This window comes from Amia ocellicauda, chromosome 1, assembly GCF_036373705.1.
Source record: "Amia ocellicauda isolate fAmiCal2 chromosome 1, fAmiCal2.hap1, whole genome shotgun sequence".
NCBI lineage: Eukaryota > Metazoa > Chordata > Actinopteri > Amiiformes > Amiidae > Amia > Amia ocellicauda.
In genome coordinates this window covers 3,203,022-3,227,501 of record NC_089850.1, presented here as the reverse complement: position 1 = coordinate 3,227,501, position 24,480 = coordinate 3,203,022, and the positions used below count along the sequence as shown (strand labels likewise).

At 37.7% G+C, this 24,480-nt stretch overlaps 1 protein-coding gene across 4 annotated transcripts in view; it reads left to right on the top strand.

Annotated features, from left to right (window-relative positions):
* The window catches only part of hivep2a (HIVEP zinc finger 2a), a 92,446-nt gene that overhangs the window by 23,733 nt on the left and 44,233 nt on the right, over positions 1-24,480 (top strand). The window contains exon 1 of one of the 4 annotated variants that reach the window (XM_066702514.1): positions 10,263-10,498. The exons of the other annotated variants lie outside the window; for them this stretch is intronic. The gene's annotated coding sequence lies outside the window, so the exon portion shown is untranslated. Of the gene's footprint in view, positions 1-10,262; positions 10,499-24,480 lie in introns of those variants that run through there. 4 annotated transcript variants of the gene reach the window in all.

Genomic DNA, 24,480 nt, shown 5'->3' with positions numbered 1-24,480 from the left:
GGAGCCTATAGTGTTTTTTGTCTTCTTACCACACAGTGGCATCAGATATTGATTCTCTCCTTTCCATGTATCGTGCTTAAAACTTTAATGCTAATGTATTATATGATTGCAGAAGGCTTACTGTTTCTCTAGAACATGTCACCTTGTAGAGGCACATTCCAAAGCTAACCTTTAATACCTCTGGCTTATTTCTTTGTTATCATACACATCTTCCCTGAATTATGCCATTCTGAGTATATGTCTTCAGTTAAAAGGATACCACTGGTTGTTCACTGCTTTGTTACAGCTTTTCTATTGCGCTTCCTTTAATATTGTAGGTTCTGTTTGCTGGATTGACTCGAGGTCCTAAATTTAGTAATTTTCCTAGCACTGTTTTTCTCACTATGCATCACTTAATTAGCTATTTCGCATAGCATCACAGAAAGAGAATTCAGTGTTAGATGGCTTATATAACTGTTATATAATGTAATCTAATCTATGCAGAATGCAGGTTTTCTACTGATATTTTACCAGCTCTTTCGTTTATTAAGGAGCAGAATTTTGTTTGGACATTAGGTTTCTCTGTTGGTTTCAGACCTCACAACATCAAGCTGACCAAAGTGATGTAAAAAAATGATGCGACTCAAGCAGTTTCAGAGGGGTTGTCACGGTTTGTGCTATATATGAACCGTCTCTTATGCGACGCATGGCAGTCATTCTTGGAACATTTGTAAAGGATAAAAACAGTCAATCTAAATGAATAGAAATTCTCAATCAGAATGTAATTTTGTGTATTACTAAGCAGCAGATGAAACTCATAGTAAACAAACAAAAAAAAGTCAGTAAGTACACAGATGCACAACAAAATATAATTTATCTAGATTTTGTTTTTGTGTAGAAGTGTCAACCTATAGACACATAATCAACATTTAAAAAAAACTTGTAAAAACAACTTTTGGAATTAGATTTCTAATAGTCTTTTCAAATTTACCATAATAAAAATTGTGAAATCAATCGCAACTCAAAAGCCATGTTGGCCACTATATTTTCCATAATATACCTCTACTTCTTAATTTCGAAAATATGTAAAGCAGGAGGGAGAGATTCAGTTGCCATGTTTCTGTTACTGCATTGGATTATGTGGAATTATCTTCAGTTTTCAGACCTCTGTCTCGTGAAGCTTAACAATGTGTAGACACTGGTTATGTTCTTGCAGTGTCTCCCTTTGGATACTGCTACTAGTGAATATGGGAACATCATTTCTCTTCCTTCTGTAGCAGAGATACTGGCATTTACAATGATGTCATGGTGATCCTTTGTCTATACAAAGCTGACCTACATGTTTGATTCTGAAGGCCATAAGTGAACTACATTCATACTGGCTTTGAATGCCGGAAAATTGCCGGCAAGGACCCATTCACACAGAGAACAGATTGCCGACGAACGCTGTGGCCATGGGAACGAGACGCTACAGAAGGAAGCCCGTGGATCCGGAGAGGAGACCCGGACCCGCACTCTGGATGTGTCTGTACAAGTGCGATCATTTCCCCATTTAAAGATATGGCAGCAGCAGTAAAATACTCAGAGATGGATATAGGGGACGTCACACTACTGTTATTGTATATTTTTATATAGGCAAAATAATCACCATTTGGTAGCGCAATGTACACACGAGCATATGAAATACACAGTAAATAATGCATAAGAAATGGCATTGATCATGTAAAATGTAAATATCTGGTGTTTTATTAATACAAAAGCAACCGAGCTCACTATATTGCAATATGATCGGAGTCCTGAGAAAACACGGAAGTGAATCACGAAAACGAACCCGAGTTACGAACTGAGCAGTTTGTACACAAGACAAGTGAACAGCAGCAGAATGACTGATACATTGTTTCAAAGCAAACAAACCCAGTGTGAGGGGGTGACACGTTTGCCTGTATAGAGATATCTTTTGTATGATTTATTGGTACATAACTTATGACAGGTGTGACAAAAGTTAGCAATACATACGCCAGGTTCATCAACCACACTCAGAATGAATGCGACTATTATTTTCAACCTCCGCCATTTCTAACAACACGGTCGGTTTCTTGTTACGGTCTTAAAAAGGATACCACTGGTTGTTTAAAGGTGGGTTAACCTTGTGTTGTGGTCTCAAAAATGCGCCCCTATTCTGATTGGTTAGGGCAGTTAGCTGACACACTGCGTCGACACGCAAGGACTTGACGCTGAATTTGCCGGCAATCATATTCCGGCTACATTCACAGACACGTTGCCGGCAAATCGAATAGGACTCTTGCCGGATAATTGCCGGCAACGATATGCCGGTAATGACCCATTCACACAGACCTTGCCGGCAATTGTTTCAGTGCGAATGTGGATTGACAGAGAATAGGCATTTCCTTAAAAAGAGACACCCTTTTGATAGTTATGTATATAATTGTATTTAAATGATTATGGTATTTAAGGAAAAACATTCTACTGACAGAACTTGTTATTTGAGTCCTTGTAGCAAATACATACAGGGTGTGTATTAGTTTTTAAATGATATTAAAATCAAAGGGGTCGTTTTAGGTGAGTCAGCATTTCTCTCAAAACAAGGAATAAGATAATATAATGGATGTTTGCTTGGCTGTTTCGTGACTGCAGGTTATGTAAGAGAAAGCCCCAATTAGATTTTCCTACATCTACATTGAATATTCTCTAATCAGTTTTGTGTTGTTATTAATTGCATTTCAGAAGAAATAGAGTTCAATATATGTTCAAGAATTAATTGATTTATTTTTTCCATATTATATAGTTCCTTGGGGATTGTTGATGGACAGCAATCTTCAAGTCAAGCCTCACATTTCCAATGGATTTAGGTCAGGGCTCTGATATTTACCTTTTTGTTTCTTAGTCTATCCAGTGTAGTTTTGATTGTGGGCTTCGGGTCGTTATTATGCTGAAAGGTGAACTTCTGATCCAGTTTCAGTTGTCTTGCAGTGGGCAGCAGGTTTTTCTCAAGGAGTTTTCTATACTTTTCTCCATTAATTTTCCCTTCTGTCCTGTTCCACAGTCGGCAGTTCCACAGTCCCTGCCGATGAGAAACATTTCCATAACATGACGCTGCCACCAGCATGCTTCACTGTAGGGATGATGTTCAGGAGATGTGGTGTGTTTGGTTTGCTCCAAACTTAAAGCTTTGCATTTAGGCCTAAAAGTTCAATTTAAGTTTCGTCAGACCAATTCTGGCTACAGAACTTTTTTGCATATTTGAACGGGATTCAAATTGGACTTTCTTGAGTACCATACAATGGAAGATTTGTGGAGTGCTTGGGATGTCACATGCACACTTTGACCAGTCTTGGTCATAGCCTATATCTCTTGCTAAATTGCCATTGCCCTGTTTGTAGGCTCTCTGATCAGTCTCCTTCTTGTAGTTACTATACTATTTTCACCCACAGCACACAGCTTGAAGCTGTTTTAAAGTTCATTGTGGACACGAATTTGAGGTATTAAATCACATGCAGTTAGCTTCATTTTTTAGCTAGTCTGAGCTGTATGCCTGAGATAGCGGAGATGGCTGGCTGTGTTCATACATGGGGCAGACCATTATATTTATAGATGGAGGCAGGCAGCTTGACCTTTTATTATTCATCCAGTATCAGCCATTTCAAGGCTATTCCTGAGTGACTGAAGACCACATAACAGATAGGGAATGCACTGTAAAGTGAAACTGTGTACCTGTTCTATGGAGCCTCATATAAAGGTACTTTGATTTGTTCTTCTGTTGGAGAAAAAATAAAAAGATAACAAATCCGGCCATCCTCTTAAACTTGACAGTTTTCCAATCATTACACTCATGGCAGAGGTCATTTCATGCAGAGATTTAGAATATAAACTACCCTTTTCCTTTTTTTTTTCTGTCCGACACCCACAAATGTAAATCGGCAGATAATTTAAACTATTTTGACCTAGTGATTCTTCCAGTGAAAGTCTTATAAGTCTTTTACCGTACTGTAAGTTTTGGGGTGATGCTAAAAACACAGTGGGGGTCTTCTGTTTGGGAAGCCCCTGGTGTTCATTCCCAGAGTAAGCCAGTTGATCTGAGTCACTGCCAAGTCTAAAATTGGTACTGCTTGACTGGGTGGCTGGTGTAATTTGACACTGTTGGGGAAGGAAAATGGCCATGGGGACCTGGTGTTTGCCACTTTGACCGTTCGATCTTGCCACTGGGGAAACAGGTGCCACAAGCAACATGAGAACTTTGAGACTTACTGTCCCAGAGTGTAGCTGCGGGGGCCATTCTAAGAAGCAACCACATCATCTCCCAGACAGTGAAAGGTTTCGTGGAAAGAATTAGGAACAGTTAAGAGATTATTAGCAGAAAACGGTACAGGTTACGTAACCAGTGACATGGTTATGTCATTTGCATGAAGTGAAATCTCTCGTGCACACGCCAATAAGCAATTGTCTTTGTTGCACGACAGCTTGCTTTCATGTCACCATTGAGTGACTGTTTTGATGTTCATTCGCTTGTGGTATGTCAGACTGCTTTGTACTCCTTAAAGGCCTGCTGTGAAACAGACCCCCCGATGATGTCTCTGGAAGGACCAGAAGGGTTATGAGGTCAAATCTGCTCTGACTTTAACATGCTGCTTCCAGTTATGAAACATAAAACAAGGTTTCTAATAAAGACTGTCTTTCATTACAACTGTAGTCCACCATTCAGTATATTTGATACATGTGAATTGGTTGTCATGAAGGAAAGCTATTTTTAAGGGCATGTTAATCCAATCAAGAGGGAAATACTTATAATGGAAAAAGAGCTTTAGCTTTAGTCACTTAATGCATAAACAACTCCCCCCCCCCCCCCCCCCAACAATGTGACTTTACAATTGAATATTTGATTGTCAGGAGAGTGTACAACATCCAGTGTTTGTTAGATGCCTGTAGGATTCAGGACTTAATTTTTTAAAATAAATTGATTTAAACCATATACTACATAAAACACAAACATAAAAAAACTATTCACATTCTGTACAATAAAAAAAAAAATCCATGATCAACTTAGATTAAATAAAAATAAATAAATAACTATGAGATGCACATAATGCTTCCAAGCAAAACATGGAATGCTGGCTGTGGAGGAGAAACATATAAAAACATAAAACATATATAAGTTTCTATATATTTATATATTTCTTATAGAAAAAAAAGACTACCCAGCTTTTGAGCCAATCAGTACAGGTCAGTACAGGTTCCCAATTCATTACCCACAAACCATGTAATTGTTTACTGCTTATGCATGATTATATTTCTAAGAAGACAGCTGTCTTCCTGATGATTTCCCTTTTTCTTTCTATTCTCTCTGGACTGTGGTGTCAGGTGTGGTCCATTCCAGTTTGGATAGAGTTGGGACTATCCTGCAAGAGTGAGATTTGGCTCTGGGGGAGACAAATCCCTGAGAATTCTCATTCTGATGATAGAAACACATTGCAATGTTCAAAGCAGAAACAGGTTGTGCTCCAATTTGTTCTGCTCCAATTATTTAATTAGTTGCACATTTTGCATTTACAGAATAGTTTTTTTTGGTACTAAACTTGAATCTAAACATTAGAAAAAGACCTCAGTGTTGTTATTTGCTTTCAGTCAAACCACCATCATAACTACTTTGATGCTCCTGTGCCTTACTTATTCTTGTCCAAAATGTGATTGTAGGAATTTTCCATCCTCTGCTTTCCAATATGCTTTGTTTCATGTTAATCCAGAAACGAGGATAGGGGAGTAGGTTCTTTGATGGTTCTCTTGCAGAATCTTCTTTTCCGTTTCTTCCAAGGTAGCCCCTTGTACCCCAATGTATTATCCTCAATTACTGAAGTTGGTTCACTGCATAAAATACAAAATATATTAAAAAAAAAAACTCTCCCAAGACTTCTCAAATTACATGGTACTTATGGTACCTATTGTCATCCTGGCCAGTGCTTCATCAATAGGATTGTGTGATGCCAATTTATATATTTCTTCCAGCAATCAGCTAAGCAGTTACATTACATAATAATATGTAGGCTATACAGCATACAGGTAATTGGATATGTGGGTGTTAAAAAATAAAGACATTTAATAAAATAACTGAATTAGTATATTTAGTGAATAGAGTACAGGGAAAGTTTATCATGTTTTTACTCCCCTAGTTATGTACAGTACATTTGTTGGAAGGAAGTTAGCGTATGCTAAGTAATTATAATCGGTGTATCTAGGTGGCAACATGTCCCTCATACCTTAATACATGTTGTACAAAATTGAATCATCATCATCATCATAAAATTACAGAATTTGAAATAGAAGCGTGTAATAATGACTACTTAATGTATCACCACAGGAGAAAGGCTTTATTGCTGTAGGGTTTTTAAGGTTATTAATATGAAAACACTTCAATAAAGATATCAAAGTTTTCATAGAAGCACTAGGGGAATAGGATACTTTAAGCAGTACTTATAATTAAATATTGATGCAATAAAGAGGTAATGGAGGGGATAAAATTCTCCGGTCAACATCTGAATTTCTTTGTAATATTTCCCACAGTGATAGCCCACAGAAGCCTTTCCCGGCAACTCTTGTTCCTTGAAGGCCACCGCATGTACTGTATATATGTATAGGGACTGATATTGGTAGCTAACATAACAAGTAAATCAATAGATAGATTTTATTTTAAAAGGACCACATTTGTTCTCCCATGTTTTTTTTTTCTTTTTTTGAGTAATCATACTATTGATGTCTGCTAGGTGTTACACCGGAAAGTATCAACTTGTTTTTTCTGCCTTGAAGGAACAGCACTGAAAGCAGAGTTTTAATCTTTTTCCCCTGAGCGGCATGTGTGCCTCAAGCTTGCTCCAGAGACATGATTCAGTCTCCATGAACACAGTGTTTAGTTTGTATGTTTCAGCATGTCTACATCAATATAAATCCACAGAACAATTTCCACTAACCTAAGCTATAGATCTATATATGTACACGCACTATGTTACTTCCATCATCTGGTAGATGAATAGAACAGTGAATATTAAGGCACTATGTATTAGGATATTTTAATGTACAGTGAGGGGAAAAAAGTATTTGATCCCCTGCTGATCTTGTATGTTTGCCCACTGACAAAGAAATGATCAGTCTATAATTTTAATGGTAGGTGTATTTTAACAGTGAGAGACAGAATAACAGCAAAATAATCCAGAAAAACGCATTTCAAAAAAGTTATAAATTGGTTTGCACGTTAATGAGGGAAATAAGTATTTGATCCCCTATCAATCAACAAGATTTCTGGCTCCCAGGTGTCTTTTATACAGGTAACAAGCTGAGATTAGGAGCATTCTCTTAAAGGGAGTGCTCCTAATCTCAGCTCGTTACCTGTATAAAAGACACCTGTCCACAGAAGCAATCAATCAATCAGATTCCAAACTCTCCAACACGGCCAAGACCAAAGAGCTGTCCAAGGTTGTCAGGGACAAGATTGTAGACCTACACAAGGCTGGAATGGGCTACAAGACCATCACCAAGCAGCTTGGTGAGAAGGTGACAACAGTTGGTGCGATTATTCGCAAATGGAAGAAACACAAAATAACTGTCAGTCTCCCTCGGTCTGGGGCTCCATGCAAGATCTCACCTCGTGGAGTTTCAATGATCATGAGAATGGTGAGGAATCAGCCCAGAACTACACGGGAGGATCTTGTTAATGATCTCAAGGCAGCTGGGACCATAGTCACCAAGAAAACAATTGGTAACACACTACGCCGTGAAGGACTGAAATCCTGCAACACCCACAAGGTCCCCCTGCTCAAGAAAGCACATGTACAGGCCCGTCTGAAGTTTGCCAACATCTGAATGATTCAAAGGAGAACTGGGTGAAAGTGTTGTGGTCAGATGAGACCAAAATCAAGCTCTTTGGCATCATCTCAACTCGCTGTGTTTGGAGGAGGAGGAATGACCCCAAGAACACCATCCCCACCGTCAAACATGGAGGTGGAAACATTATGCTTTGGGGGTGTTTTTCTGCTAAGGGGACAGGACAACTGCACCGCATCAAAGGGATGATGGACGGGGCCATGTACCATCAAATCTTGGGTGAGAACCTCCTTCCCTCAGCCAGGGCATTGAAAATGGGTCGTGGATGGGTATTCCAGCATGACAATGACCCAAAACACACAGCCAAGGCAACAAAGGAGTGGCTCAAGAAGAAGCACATTAAGGTCCTGGAGTGGCCTAGCCAGTCTCCAGACCTTAATCCCATAGAAAATCTGTGGAGGGAGCTGAAGGTTTGAGTTGCTAAACGTCAGCCTCGAAACCTTAATGACTTGGAGAGGAGCTGCAAAGAAACGTCTGACCTCTTTGATTGCCAGCAAGGGTTTTGCCACCAAATACTAAGTCGAAGGGGTCAAATACTTATTTCCCTCATTAACATGCAAATCAATTCATAACTTTTTTGAAATGCATTTTTCTGGATTTTTTTGTTGTTATTCTGTCTCTCACTGTTAAAATACACCTACCATTAAAATTATAGGCTGATCATTTCTTTGTCAGTGGGCAAACGTACAAAATCAGCAGGTGATCAAATACTTTTTTCCCCCACTGTATATTGCACTATTTACATTTTATGGTGAAGGCCCATACCTCAATACAGTAATGTATATACTTGTATGATTAATTTTAGAATCATGTTAAATAGAATATTGTATATTCGTGTTGTATATACCATATACATTATCTTGGATAAAGGTGTCTGCATATTGTAATGATGTGTATGTATGCGTGTATGTTGGAAATAATATCCTGGCCTCAAACGTTTGAAAAGTAATTCTACCTGTATTCTTACCTGAACTGATTTCCAGTGTCTTAAAAGCGTTGAGAAACACAATCCAAATCAAGAATAGTGCTAAACCCAAGAACCTAATTGACCATTTTTTATTGTTTTCATTTGGGTACATTTCACAATACATAAAGCAACAATTAAACATTGGAAACATCTTCATGGAGGACTGATAAAAAACCTGAATACATGATTGAAACTGTTCAGTTATGCATCAGTGCAAGTTAAACAGCTGCTTCACACATTGATACATTGTTGGAGTATGTGTACCACACATAATTAGACCATGATTTGCTGCTCGTTAGCCAACATTACTATTGAAATGTGGGCAATATATTTTGGACAGTGTAAAAGAACATTTCACAGACCAAATATTGAGCCCTCTGTCAATCCTTTCTGTCCTACAAACAGTGCCTCCACTCTGGCAGCACAATGTACTCGGCTTACATTACTGTCATTGATAAGTGAGGTTAAGATTTTTGGTGTTTTAATTGGACCCTATAGTTAGGAAAGAAACTACACATTTTTGATGCAGAGTAAGGTAAAATAGAATTATCTTCCTTTGGAGTATAGAAACCATCCTCTAATAATTTGGTCAAAACATGCTTTTCAAGGAAATGTGAAATGTCTCTGTATTTATTTTGTATTTGTTGGTATGCAATTAATTTATCTGAAGAGCTTTTTGCAGCTTCTGTTCAAATGCTATATAAAGCCTGATTTTTTCTTTTCCATTTAAAATTTACTTGAGTTTCATTCATTAGTTCATACTTGATTTTAAGCAGTTTTTCTGCCTACACTGCCATAAATAGTCTCACACATACACACATGAACAGACATGCATGCACACATGTATAAATACATACATACACATTCAGCTTATATTCTGGTTGAGACATTGAGCTCTGCTGGGTTTATCGGAAGATCATTTTGAAAGGTCTGTGCAGTAATGCATCCTAATATAATGTCACATTAAGTGTGCGGGCAGAGCATTGAAAGGGCAGGATGCAAATCAGGTCATTGCACTGAAAGCAGGGGTTGGGATTGGGAAAGGGGTAGCACATCTCTAAGAGGTTTTGTTAGTATTAAACTTGTGAACTATTTTTAGGGAGCTGGGGGTGTGGGGTGTTACATTGATGTTATCCCCTGCACTTGTTGGACAACCCTCAAAGCAAGTGCAGGAAACCTTCTTCACCACTAGACAGTGGTTCTGCAACAGTTCATGTCAAGCTGTGTCAGATTTTACAGAGAAGCCTGTAATTTCTTCAAACTGATGCCTTTCAGTCGACCCTTCTATTTGTGGTCATGTCTGCTTAGGAAAATGTAAACTACTGTGTAAACCCTCTGCAGCCACCAGAGAAAAAACAGCGAATCAACTACCGGCCGGGCTGCTGGAAGTGTCTCTAAATGTGGGCTGTTGTATAATCCCTCTGGGGGCCCTATAGCTATTTTTGTTCCTGGATATGCGTCACGACTGGGTATTTTCTCTGGTGACTAGCTTACATCAGTAGGTCTCCTAACATACGCTCTATCAGTGAGTGGCTTATGATTGATGGGAGTTACGCCTGCTGTTTGGCTTTATTAGTGACCTCAGAGAATGGACAACAGGAATTTCCAAGCTGTGGAATGCAGCGAATGACTAGAGATATGGGACTGGGGAACTGATAAAGGCAGGTTAGTATACAGACATGTTTTTTTCAGCTGTTGTTTTTCAGGGGTGATTTCCTTGTCAGGAACGAGAGTTTTCTGTTTATAAACTGAATGCAGGAGGCTTTGCCAGTTTTGTCAGCAATTGAGCAGCCAAGCTGATACCATCTCGTCTTCCTCTCATTTGCTGGTGTGTGCACTGTGGTGTTGTGCTGTACTCCCGTGTCTTGATTGTAACAGCTTTTCCTTGATTACTGCTCAGTGGCTGGTAGCTTTCAGTAGCATTTGACTGAGGGAGGATATCTGGCTTCTGTTCTGGCGAGTTGTGTGCTAGGAACTTTCAGGTATTCCTTAGCTACTCTACCAAGCAATCAGAGAACGACAATGTTATTACCTCAAATGTAACCCTGAATCTGCCTTTCACCATTGCTGTTAATAGAATAGAATGCTGCCGTGATGTTGTTTTGCTTCGCTGGCAATAGGTGCCAGTCTGGAATCTGATGAGCAGATTACGCAGTAGTATGGTATCCCACAGTTTATGGTATAAGCCCCCCCACAACACCACTACCACCTTACATGGTTAAAATAACACAGCATTTATCCAGGAAAAGCTGCTAAATTACATTTTATTGTCTCGGCTGTGCTCTAAGAAATGTTTTGCACTGCAATAACTTCTTGTCTGAATTAAAGCTTTTTTTTTTCATAATACGGGGAAACACTGCTGTTTTCAGGCTTTATGCCTCACGCATGCAGTCTCCCTGTGGTTCAAAGGTGCGTATTGTTTCTGAGAAGCTTATCTCCCAGGCACTCAGCGTTTATAATTCCCTCCTCTCACTACCACGGGTAGGGAACCTAGCTCTGAGATTAGTACGACCTTGAAATGAGCTCCCAGCGCTCCAAATTTGATCACCCCCCTGGTCTTCCTGCTATCTACAGGCTAGGTCTGCTGAAGAGATTCAATTTTTTTTTTTTTTTTTCTCTCTCTCTCTCTGTCTGCAAAAGGGTAGTAATACCCTCTCTTATAGCTGTGGAATGAGGGCTTGTTTCATTGCCAAGTGTGCTAAATCATTTTCCATTCACAAATTCTCAGACGATTTAAAATGTTTTTGCTTTAGCTGCTCATTGAATCTTTTGGTGTGCCTGTGTCCCTTGATACACAATTTTCTTATTTTTTCTAGAGATCTGTATGGGTGATTGAGGAAATAAAACAAATTAATACAGTCATGTTGCCTTTTTGAAGGTCAGACACAGGTCAGGATTGCAATTTCATAAATGAGGTTTTAATTTTTTAAGTACTTTTTTCGTGTTTCTGTATTCCCAATGAAATTCACATTGACCTGCACAACATCAAATAGATGTTATTAACCAATATTTGTTGATCACTTATGTGCATACTTTTCTATACCTCTACCTCTGCTTCCACTCTCTAAATTATCAAAGGTCACCTGTGGTTTTGCAATAACAGGTATACACAGATTTTAAGTGAAGTGGAAGCATCACAATATGTATTTTAATAGCGCTTCACACAAAAAAAAATCCTTATCAGTTTATTTATTATTGTGGGTCTTTCCTTGCAGAACATCAGACATATTGGTTCAATACTGGTGTTCTTGCATTGCATTCACTGTCAGTTAATTCTGAGATAACGTTGCCCTCAACATTCAGAGAATACAAACAAAGGGACAAATATTTATAATTTAATTTTCAGCACTGCCCAGGTATAGCCACTATTTTTCCCTCCAAAGTTTAGGCTGTTAGTGTGCCGGTGACAACTGTGTGTGGTCACCCCCCCCCCCCCCAAAAAAAAAAAATTCAAAATAATGAAATAGTAAATTGAAATAATAAGACTGTAAAGTGCAATTATGAGATACCAAGTTGAAAAAAATAGATATTGTGTGGACCATGTACAATGTAAAATCTTCCACATATATATATTTTTTTTGGGTGGCGAAATGGGCTTCCGTAGTAATGTTAGTTCCATCTAACAAGAATAATTTAACTGTAATCTGAATATGATATATTTTTAATTTAACTTGAACTACACCATATAACTTGTTCTTTAAGCTCTTGAGGTATTAAACTAAATGAAAATCAATATTTGAGCACTGAAAGGCTTTTGTGTTCTTCTGCGTGCCATTCACATTAGCATCCCTTATAAATACTTAGCGCTCGGAAGATCCTGTTGCATGTGACAGTCAATACTTCCAACAAAGGGCAACACAACTCTGATTGCTTCTACAAAAGAGAAGGGCAGCAAATATATCTCGGGTTCTTAACTTGCAAACTTCCATTTCGTGATACCAAAACAAAATATTTGTCCAGCAAATGGGGTGGAGAAATGTATTGCTAAAGTGAGCAGGACTGGAAGACCAGTCTACAACACTTACTGTAAGATTTTAATCAGTGATGATGATGGCAGATGCATATGCATGGAAACTCTCTGAGAACAATGATTAATAGTTGTAAATATGCTAATTGAGCTTATAAATATCAGGAAAATTTGACTTGTTGCCTTTCGAGCAGGTGGTGTTGTAGTTTAAGTACAGTGTATATTCATGGGGTAGACCTATTGTACCTGTTTGAGCCAGTATGCAATAGACAATATGCACTTCAGTCATTACAACAGAACTATTAATTGGTCCAAGGAGGCCTTTCTCTATATTTACAATATGCTTAATTAAGCCTGATGTGAATTTTACTATACTTACATGCACTATAGCCTATTGGTTACTGACTATCTTGCGACTCAATCAGATGTAGGCTGCTTGATTTGCTTTGCATAGTAGCATTTATAATCATAGCCTACTACCTGTGTTAAAAATCTAACTTTATTTTAAACATTCATTGATATTCAGTATGTGCTCTAGCTATTGTTTCAATTTATCAATTTTGTTATCATCAACAAAAGGACATGTATATTATTCAGTTTATCATTATTCAATAATGATAATAATATTGTGAAAGGATAGCTTTGTGAATAAGCAAGGAAGGCTCTGACACAGATTGAAGGTAAATCGTGCTCTTTATTTCTCACTTGCTCTTATATTCTGCCTTCACAAACACAGAACTGGCAGTGGAAAGAACTGCTGTAATAGACAGGAATAAGGGGGGTTACTCCGGCACAAACGGGCACTGAGGGGAGAGAAGGAGATCAACATTAAAGTGAATACAACACAAAGGGAAACGGACAGATAAACTTACCACAGAACACAAAAAGGGGTGAACTCATATTTTAACAGTAAAAGAACAAGTAGTTACAGTTCAGGGGTCCATTTCCCATCAGACCCTGCGGGGCTCCCGCATATTGATGAGCCTGGGCGGTTCCGACTGTCTATGACTGTCACAATATTATAATGCAATTGCTGACGTGAAAGGGACTTGTTTTGATTAAGATATTTTTTGGATCACTGACTAGCCCATACTCATACTAGTATTATAATAGTAGTTGTTTGCCTAGTTGTTTTAGTGATTTATCATTGCACCCCACTGTGTTAAGGAGACATTAATTTTTCAAATATTCTTCTGCTTAATTATCACTTACATGGTCAGTGATATTATCTTGCCAACACTTAGAAATACGGAGAAGAACTGGGTTTTACTTACAAAGGAATCCCATGCACAGTTGCACACGGCTAATCTGATGTTATGACCTTGCAATTTAATTAGCTGGATTGTGGTATAGAGATAACAGGAAAGATCAGAATACCCCTGTGACGTACCTTAAATGTCAATGCTCTGACTCATGAACTGGGTGAGGTCTAGTTGCCAAATAACACTGTACCTGTATGAAAAGGATCGAAAGCCTCCACATGTTATATGTTGCTAAAGAGATTATAAACAAACATTAAATAACAGATGAGACTCCGATGTATGCGTCTGGTAGATACAGTTTAGACAAGTGCTGTACCCTGCTAATAGACATAAATACAAGTGATTGTGTTTTATTATACCATTTGAATCCCTTGCCTTCCAATGATAAGTGAAGCTCCAGATGTTCTGCATAGTCTTGTAAATACACTTAAGGACTTTGATATTGAAGAACAGGAATCTGTCAAAAAAAAAAAAATCCTGCCTCTGCAGTGAGATCTCAACCTGTTCACATCCGTAACTCACTTGTGGTTACATAACACATCACTTTTCATTAGAATTCACGTTTTGCAAAAGTAACTTTCTTTGAATCAGGCGCTTATAGGAAGTGACAACAAACGTCCTGGGAGTACGGCTGGTTGTGGGAGGTATTGCTGTTGCCTGTCCCTGTGTTACGTGTGTGTCTCAACCTTCATGTTCCCATTTGTCATGAAAGAACTGTGACCTTACGAAACCGCTCACCAAGCCAGGATGGAAGTGCAGCAGAGTTAAGTGTGAGGCATTTCTGAAAATGCTGGAAGTTATTTCAGAGCATATGAAATGCATCAGGTGTTTGTAGGCCTGGAGGAATAAAATTAAAAAGCTCATTTTATCATCAGAATGGCAAAAGCATGTCAAAGAGTGGAGCCCTGGTATGACCCTGAAGCCATAACTGTACTGAAGGCCCTTGTATGTGTACATTGTGTTCTCAAAAACTGTAGTACTAAGAATGAACTCTAATTCTTTGGTTTGTTGCTCTTTTTGTCTTCTGTGATAGTCTTTTGTTTCCCGTAAGGTAGACTGTGCACATGGTTAGACGGTGGCCCCTAAGCCAGTTCTGAGACTTAAGCAATCCATGACAGTGTAACAGGCCTTTGAGCTAAAGCAGCTCTGCTTTTTTTTTTTTCTTCTTCACTCAAAGAGGAACCCTGGGGCTGATTTTTGACAGAGCTCAGTAGGTCTGAGCCCCTGACACCTTCTGTTAACCGGGAGCTGATGCCAGCATCATGGCAGGAGTATACTCTAGCAGCTGGCTGTGCCAACTAGTCCTGCTTTATCCTCCTTTCTCCACAGCAGGGGGTTTCCATGTTGAACTGCCCGTGTGTCTTCTGTCTGAGAGAGTTCAGCATTATCACTGTACATCTCAGGATACCAGGGAGATTCTCACAGTCATGTGCTCCTGTTGGAATGTTACCCATACACTAGAATGTGAAGGGAGGGGGGAATACAAAGGAGTCCATAGCTAAGTTACTACCTTAACCTAACACCAGTAGTACATTAATAAATGCAGTTATGTCCGATTTGTATGGCCAAGAGTACATTAATATATCATTTATAAATGCATTGCAGATCTGAACAAGAGTCTCCATACACAACTGGTGTTCATATGTCAATTGCCATTCATGAAGGACTCCAACAAAGCCTGGATTAAACATTTTAAAGGTAAACTTTAAAGGCAGTTGTTTGAGATGCATTTATATTATTTCCCCACTGGTTTATTATCATGTTACCTATAGGGATAATTTGGAAAAGATTCCTCTTCAGTAGGATTTCAATATCCCATTACCTTTTATGGTCATTTCATATTTTGTAACTTCAAGTTATAAAATATACATTTCACAAATGTAAGCCGATTTGTTTTTTTGTTTTGTTTTGTTTTTTTAACTTCAGCCTACCTCTTGTTATAATACCATACTGTTCCGCTGCGGCATTGGTGCTTTACTTGAAGTAGATTATTACTGATGCTAATGCAACTGTCAGTGGTTTGGCAAGAAGGTGTGTTCAGCATACATGTTGCTTGTGGTGCGGTGTCATTTAATCTGAGCTGCCAGCAGGCTGTTTTGGCAATGTTGGTGAAGGTCTCTGCCAGCCTGGATGTGTGGAAGTGGACAGGAAATAGAGTGCGAGGTATGTGGCCTAAAGACTGGAGCTGAGTGCACACGCTCACAGATGGGCTGGTGATGCTGGGCACAGAGAAGTAGGAAAGGCTTAAAGTGTCCTACCCAGTCAGAGCAGCTTTAACACCTAAAGGGTTTACTGCAAAGGAAAGCTGTTTTTTGGGCCCACGTAGAGCTCTGTTCTGTGGTCAAATATTTGAACCCCAGGTGATGTCCAACTGTTTATGGTTCCACGTATTGTAACCCTTGCCATTCGTTTTTTGTGAGAAGTGAGTAAGAACAGCCTTATCATGGAAAATGCTGTATATTGGTCTGTTAAGTTTGTTTCTAGAACTACTTTTCTTTTAAAACATTTTTATTTTTATATCAGAGAGACCATCAAATTTAATAATATACATATTAGTCTTTTCCTTGATTTAAACTTAAGATCAAATTCAATCAAGACTTGTTAGTGAATATGATGCTAAATTTTTTCTTAGATGTGTCAGCTTTGTGAATATAGCCCCAGCTGACACTGCTAAAATAATCTGCTAAATTGTAGGAACGTGGCACAATATTGACTGAAGGTTTGATGTCCTCTCTATCAAATCACTCAACAAATAAACACAAGTATTAGACCTACAAGAAGCCCACTACACCACACACAGTCTTGAGTCCAGAACTCTACCAGCAGATGTTTGGTTTTCGTGCCTGATTTTGTGAGCGAGAGGAATGTAGAAATCTCGTAATGCACCTCTGAGTTTTCCATTCCTGCTGTGTACACATCCCATTATCAATTTTATATGAAAGTAGGAAATTCCTTTAAAGAAACTGTACTGTTAGCCAAGAGGCTCTCAATTGAAGTGTTTCAGCATACCATACTGTGGGTCTGCAGGCGCAGAGGAGGCCTTCTCCCCAGACTGCTGAAGGTGGCTGTTATAAAAAAGCTGTTTAGCAGCTTTGCAATTAATGTTTAATGTATATTTTTTTCTAACTCCTGCTGGTGGCAATTTGCAGCTTTAGGTTAAATGTCATCTTGAAGGGTAAGAATAATTTAGAGAGAGCACAGAAACCAAGAAGTGGATCCTTTAAAACTTAAATATTATTAAATGTCCAAGGGGGAGCTTCACCATACAGTGCTTCTTTTGTCAGTATTAGTGGTGTAAAGAATGATGTGGGCTACTTTGCCTGAATAAAATGAAAACATCTGAATCAGATATTAGATGTATGCCACAAAACTACTTGGTTAAAACAACACTAATCTGGTGCAAATTGTGACACATCTGTCTTTCCCTCATGGTGGTCACAATAGCAGTACATGGAAGTGTTAATCACAGTCAAGGTGTTCCCACATATGTTGTCTATTGTTTTTTATCTGGGGGTGTAAGCAGTCCCATGGAAGAAACTATTTTATGACTCAGACTTAATTGTTGTATTTAAGATATAGCAGGTGCTATACTTGTTCTGCAATTTACTACAAAACCTGCCCCAGGCTTATTGACTGTTTGCCTAATTAGGTTTAGACTGCACAAACTCCCACTGTATCATTTGATTACTCAACTTGTTTAATTCTAGTTCATCCATCATAGGCTGTTTTAAAAAAACAAATCGGCAGCAATATTGGGAAGAGCATACCTTATTTAAAGTTATTTTGTGATCAATGACCAGCAGCAACAACAACAAGAAATTTGAGTTTCTGAAACATTTTTCTTTCCCTCAAAATGTTTTAATGAGCTTGAGAATTGTATTAGCAACTGTGAATTTGGCAGAATGTTAAGACAAGTGGAAAATCATTTTAAAAGCTGTTAAGCACACGACGATTTTCAATTTAATTGAAAACTCGCTGCATTTCCATTGTAAGTATGCTACAATGATTTATTACAACTTCATGGCTCTTTAATATGTTTTTATCCTTCACAATATGGATGCTTCCAGGACTAAACATATCTATCTGCATGATGTAATTTCCTTTGCGGTTAAGCAAGCCTCACACAGAAGTGCAATAATGGGTTTCATTATTCATATAACCTTTGGAAAGTTCATGGCTACAATATTTCAGCGCACTGTGTCAGCACAGGCTTCGTCAGGCAAACATTCTGGCTCAACCACCCTGACAACTTGTAATTGAAGACATCAAAATATTCTTGCCTCTTTTCTGGGAAAAGCCTCTGCCCACAGTGCAGGTTGAGCGCTGTGGCCTAGAGGTTCTAATCCAGTCACTGCCACCAGCCAAATGCGGTCGAGGAAACTCCCAGTTGTTATGCACAAATGTCAGACAACTATAAGGCTTGGGAGAGGTGGGGTTGGTCATTCTGAGCTTACTGTGCACCAGTGTCTAAGCTAATGACCAAGCTCCCTATCAGGAAGAGTACTGTCTGTCAGCCTCTAAGTTATTCTGTTTTTTTTTTTTAATCCCAGGATGAAAGTGTGTGAAAAGGCTGATTTCTCTCATGTAAATACTCGTATCTCTAGTAGCAAATGTGAATGTTTACTCGATTTTTCTCAAAGAGGTACTGCCATTTGCAATTGTGACATAGATTAAATAACAATGGCATTCCAATTTGGGAGGTGCTGAGGGAGTTTTGGATTAAATACCTGTAATTGCCCATTTTTAAATTCACACAAAAGAAAAGTAACATTGATTTGTTTGGTTAGTGGTTTGTTTATTTATTCCCCCCTTGCTAATGTTGCATTATTTGTTGTCAGTGCTTGATTGGAGGCAGTGCTAATTTCTGATTAGCAGTCAAAAGTCTGCTGTTCCCCCTCAGGAACCTGATTCTGCAGAGCAAGTCTACCCCTCTGAGACAACAGCTGCTACAGTTACATAAGACCTGTCAGTATCCATCTTCTCATTGTACAGCTGCCAAATTTACATATCAAATTTGAGGGTTCTTTGGTGGCTGGAAGCTGTGAGAAGTTCAACAGCCCTTTTGTGCCAGTAAAGCTGTGTTTTACCTGCCAACATATTTTCGAGATGGTTACCCTATAATACTATTTTGCTGTATCCTTTCTAGTATAATGTATATTATTTAAATAAACTGATCAATTACTCATTTTTATTTTTTGTCTTGAATGTACATCTACCTTGATTGACTTTGACTATCTTGAGTAAACCTCGAAACTGATTTGAGTATTATTATCGTGTCTTCACAATGGGAAATAAAAATTGTGTATTCAAGGATTTAAGATTTTTCAAGGAAATCTGAACAGGAACTGCTAGTTTCATAACAACTGCAACTCCTCTATATCGGCCTTAGAAGGTCATTTTTTCAACACTGTGTATTGTATAGACATGTACACACAAATTAAACAAAGAACTAAGTAACCTGTGAATGTGAAATGTGTATCCAGGTTACATCCAGGGTATATTCAGGTCCGACACTGTGATTTCAAGGTCTGGCAATGGGAGGTGGAATTGAATGTTTTTTACATTTATTTCTGAACAATTGTATTAAATATACATTAAAAAAATAATGTATTTATTTAAATACATATTAATACATTAAAATACATAAACGATGTTGTTAAAAAGTGCTGTTCGGGGATTGCTTCCAGTTCATTGTAAATCTTTATAAAAAGTATATAAAATATAAACAAAAGTCAGGTATTAAAAGTATGGAAATGTGTATGGCTGGGGTATTTTTATAATTAGAAAAAGGCTTTTGTATGAAACAAAATACAGATCAAATACAAACAACAGCAATGCAACTTCTTTCCTTACTAATTACAAAAGAATCAAACATCAAACATGAAGATGGCAGTGGAGTTGGAGAATCTACTGTTCCCTTTATTAAAATAACAAATAAATAAATGTCAATATTTTGATCTTGAATTAGTGAAGAATAAATCCAAGTAATTCTTATGCATGGTAAATATACTTAAGCAATCTTTAGCAAAGTTCCAAAAAAAATATCAAAAACATTGAACTCCATGTACTGTACTGCAATCTCCATCAGATATATAATGTATATATCAGTTTTTGGAGAAATGAATGAACTGAGCAGCAAGGAGCAATGAATGAATGATAAATACAAGTTATTCTTTCTACAACTACAGCGTAGGCAGCACAGCAGATGAACACACGCGTGGGAAGAGTGATCCGCTCCACAAAATTGATGGTTTATATAATCCTCCCTCTTGCTTCCTTAGTGTCAAAACTGACTGGAGAGTGCTCTGTGTAGACCAAAGTATGCTGCTTTCATTGATGCTTAAATTTCAGTTAACCACATCATAATCTACATACAAGCCTGCAACATGGAACCAGATATTTCTCAAAATGTCTGTTACTCTGTAGACTGGTAAAGTACTCGTACCAGTACACCTCCCTACCATCAAACACAGACTTGTAGGACACATGTGCAATGTTAATGTAGACCAACAAGAAAATTGTTGTCAAATAAATATACAGTATTAGAAAGCTGTAATTAATCATAAGTCTATATTTTGAAATATGCATTACATTAATCTAATATGTTTTTTAATTAAAATGTCAGTCAGTTGTTATAGTGTAGCCATCTATACCTAGTTATATACACCTGTACAGGTAAATATTTGTGCATGCAATCTTTGATACAAGTGCATGGTTCTGGGAAAAATGCAGGAATATGGTAAGCATTTATTAGGGGCCAGAAAGGAGTCAACTCAACCAATGGCCTTATGTTGGTTATGTAATTACACAAAGTGATGTTATTTTTGGATTTGATTTATGAACTGTATATGCTTTTGCAGTTGGTAATAACATAGATACAACTTCAGCCTAGGCTCATAACATTAATTGTAAAGCAATACATATGTCTACATATCTGACTTATTTTATTTGTATGAATACTGTATTACAAGATCCAACTTGAATACAGTAAGACTGATGTACCTGATTTTTGGTGGTTAGAAAAGTGCTGTTCTCGAGCTGACAGTATGATCTGTCCCTGTTTAAACAAAGGCATGTTTACTCAGTTCCTTATGTAAGGTCTGTTTTGACGCATTATTGTTGGATTTACATCTACTGTACGTGTATTATAACTTTGAAAATGAACTTTCTTTAAATACATTAGTAATTACAATTGTGATAATACAATTGCTGGTTAGGCACTTTATCTGTTCGTTATAGGTCTTAACAGACTTTTACATTTTAGAATCCTACTGGAAAGTATCAGCAGACATTAACAGGAAGTCATATTAACACCTGGGCTAAAGCTGGCAAAAAAGTGAAGCTGTGTGAAGCTGCAGACATTTGTGAAAACAGTGTTTGTTTATGTCATCCTGACACCTCAGCTTTTCATTTATTAGAAGTTTTTTTTTTCATTGCAATAAATTGCTTCCTTCCATCACACAAGTTTTGCTTCCAGGAAAAAGTAGGAAATTAAGTGAACTATGAGATAACTGAAGGCCACTAAAGTACCAAATTCAATTTGATATCTAAAGGAAAGGGAGGAGAGGAGAGTGAAAACATCACAAAAGGCCATTTTGATATTTTTTTGCACTTCTGATTAGACCAAGCCTGCATGTGTATAACTTTAAAATATAGTTTTGTTTGAGAGTGCTGCTGTGCTATTCTTTTTATATACTTATCATATAGTGCCATCTCCAAATCAAATGTTGTAATTTTCCTTTAAGTTCTTTACATACAGAAGAACATTTCCATGCTGAGTACTTTCATATATTTAAAAAAATCTAAAACATACCTGTCTTTAAAGGGAGAGTGAATGAAATCACAGAATCACGATGGGTTTTAGATTTTGTATCCTTATTCCATTGGGGGTATTTAGTCACTGTAACTAATTTGTCCAGCGATTGTGTGGTTGGGTGAGATTATGTTGAACTGTAGCAACTTTCCTGAACCGGAACACTGTTTTTCCGCTGCCAGCCAGTTTACTTGCAAGCATATGGCGACTCTTCTTTTGCACGCTAGAAAACCCTTGAACTCCCCTTGTAGGTGTGGGTCTTGAACTCCTATATATGTTGCTCTATCTATGCTTTATGTATAGTAAATCTGAATTAATAATGTATGTTTTTGTAAGCAACCCCCCCCGCCCAAACCCTACTTAGACACTTGCTTACTGTTACATTTTTTACTGTCATACTCTGCATTGTGTTTTGTGGAATCTAATTCTGACCACTTCCTGAGTTTTTCAGTACTCTGAGATGATTCAAAAAGTGGGTTTTCAAAAACAGCAGTGTAGTATGCAACACCTGTTGGTCAATGGTAAAATGAAGAGTCCCATGGTATGATGTGTTATGTGAACTTTAATCGTTAAAGATTATACTGTATATTACTGTATAAAAAGCCTTAATGTGGTAATTTGATTCCTTCTGTCTTTCAATGTGTTTTTTAATGTGCTACTCTGAGAAAATTAAATCTCCATCTGCACCCATAAATTCAGACATGCGATCAAAATATAATTTCATGTGGCACTGCATTAGCCTTTTCTTCCATAATTCATACCAAGCTTTTAGCCTGTCCCTACTGCCTAAATAATATTTGATTAACACATTTTGAAACTTGGGTGGTTGCCTTACACTTGATTCTCAGACCCTTTTGCAAACATTGACCACTGTGCAGAGTTTGGGACCAGGTTATGACAATGAGTGCTTAAGAACGCCATGCACATATTCTTTAATAGAACATTATCCAACATTCATTCATTATCTTAATGATCAGATGTTATACCCTTGCCAGGATGAGCAGTTTCAAAAATGGATGGATGGATGGATGAGATAACTAGTGAGAAGGCAATGCCGTAATAATATCATTAACATAAATAATTAAACCTATACTGTTTGACATCTCTGATTATTAAAATTAAGAATAGATTTTAAATTATTATACTTTTATTTTTAAATTAGACATGATGTGTATACATGCTGTATATATGTACATATTACAAAAGTGGAGTAAAGCTTTGTGTAAATGTGGTGTATTAAAATAGATTCAAATCTGGATAGATTCCTGGAGTTTTCTTAACATCCCTCCATTAGGGACAGATGTGAAATATTGATGCAGCTGCTCATTTTAAAAAGCTGCATTATTTCAGTCATGGATTAACCCTTCCCTGATAATATTCATCTGCCTAATGGGTACTATTGGCTGGGATCAAACCACGTGATTTTTACAAACCCCAAAGCCAACGCAGAACAGCACAAATTACTTGCAAGCTGTGTTATGAGACCAGATTACAAAATCTTCAGAAATTAATTAAATGGAATAGCATTACATTGTGGAGGCACTAAACAATCATACTAGTTTTTAAAGCTTTATCAATGACTGTCCTTGTACAGGTGCTCATAGAATTTGCAAATGGAAAGTGCATTGGACAATGAGGAGAAATTAAGTTATACATGAAGTCAAGGTTAACACAGTCAAAAGCCTAATAGGCTGCTCACACTTTCTACTTTCCTTGTAATTATTGGAACTTTCATTTTTAACATTTATTTGTACTTCAATGTTGAAATCCAAATTAAATGCAACATCAACCATCTCCCACAGCTATCCAATACAGATGGGTGAGAAAGGGTGTCATCTCTTTCTGCAAAGAATATTCCTAGAAAAAGACAAAAGAGAAGCACTTCTGCAAGCTGTGCTGCACACATTTTGAAACGTGAAGAGTTGCAGCTGTCTGTGACATGCTCCATTCATTTTAGGCAGCATATGCATTGAGTTAGAGGGATGCACACATGCACATTTCTGACAGACAGTCTTGCATGAATTACCTTTTTACAGTGAAAGTCTGATATGTGAAACTTGGCAAATCTCACACTGTAATCAGTTTGTTTGTGACATCAACGACTTTATTAGATGAGACTCTTGCGTCGAGACTGATACAACTGTGTTCCACATATTAAAATCCACGTTCACCCTTTATTACTACCCAGTGCATGTATTACCTCTCCTGCTCCTTTCCTGACATTTATTGAAAGCAGTGAGCCACATCTGTAGTATTATTCCTTTTGTTTTTTGGATGTCCTGTGAAATTGAGACTTTTCGGTTTGCCCATTTAAACAAGTGCTTAACCTTGCACAAACATTAAAGCAACTTCAGTCAACCAGGAGACAGATTTTCATATAATTAGCTGCTGTGGAAACTCATGCCATTGAACAAGCTGCCACATTCCCCAAAAGTATTTCCCTTCTCGCTGTCTCTCTCTCTCCACACTTTATTAGGAGATCACAGAGGAGATCAAGCAGACAACCTTGGAATTACATCAATGTGTTATTGGATTTGGAGAGAACATTGCCAACTTCAGTGCTTTGAATAAAGCATGCATGATTATACTGCTGCTCACCTTTACA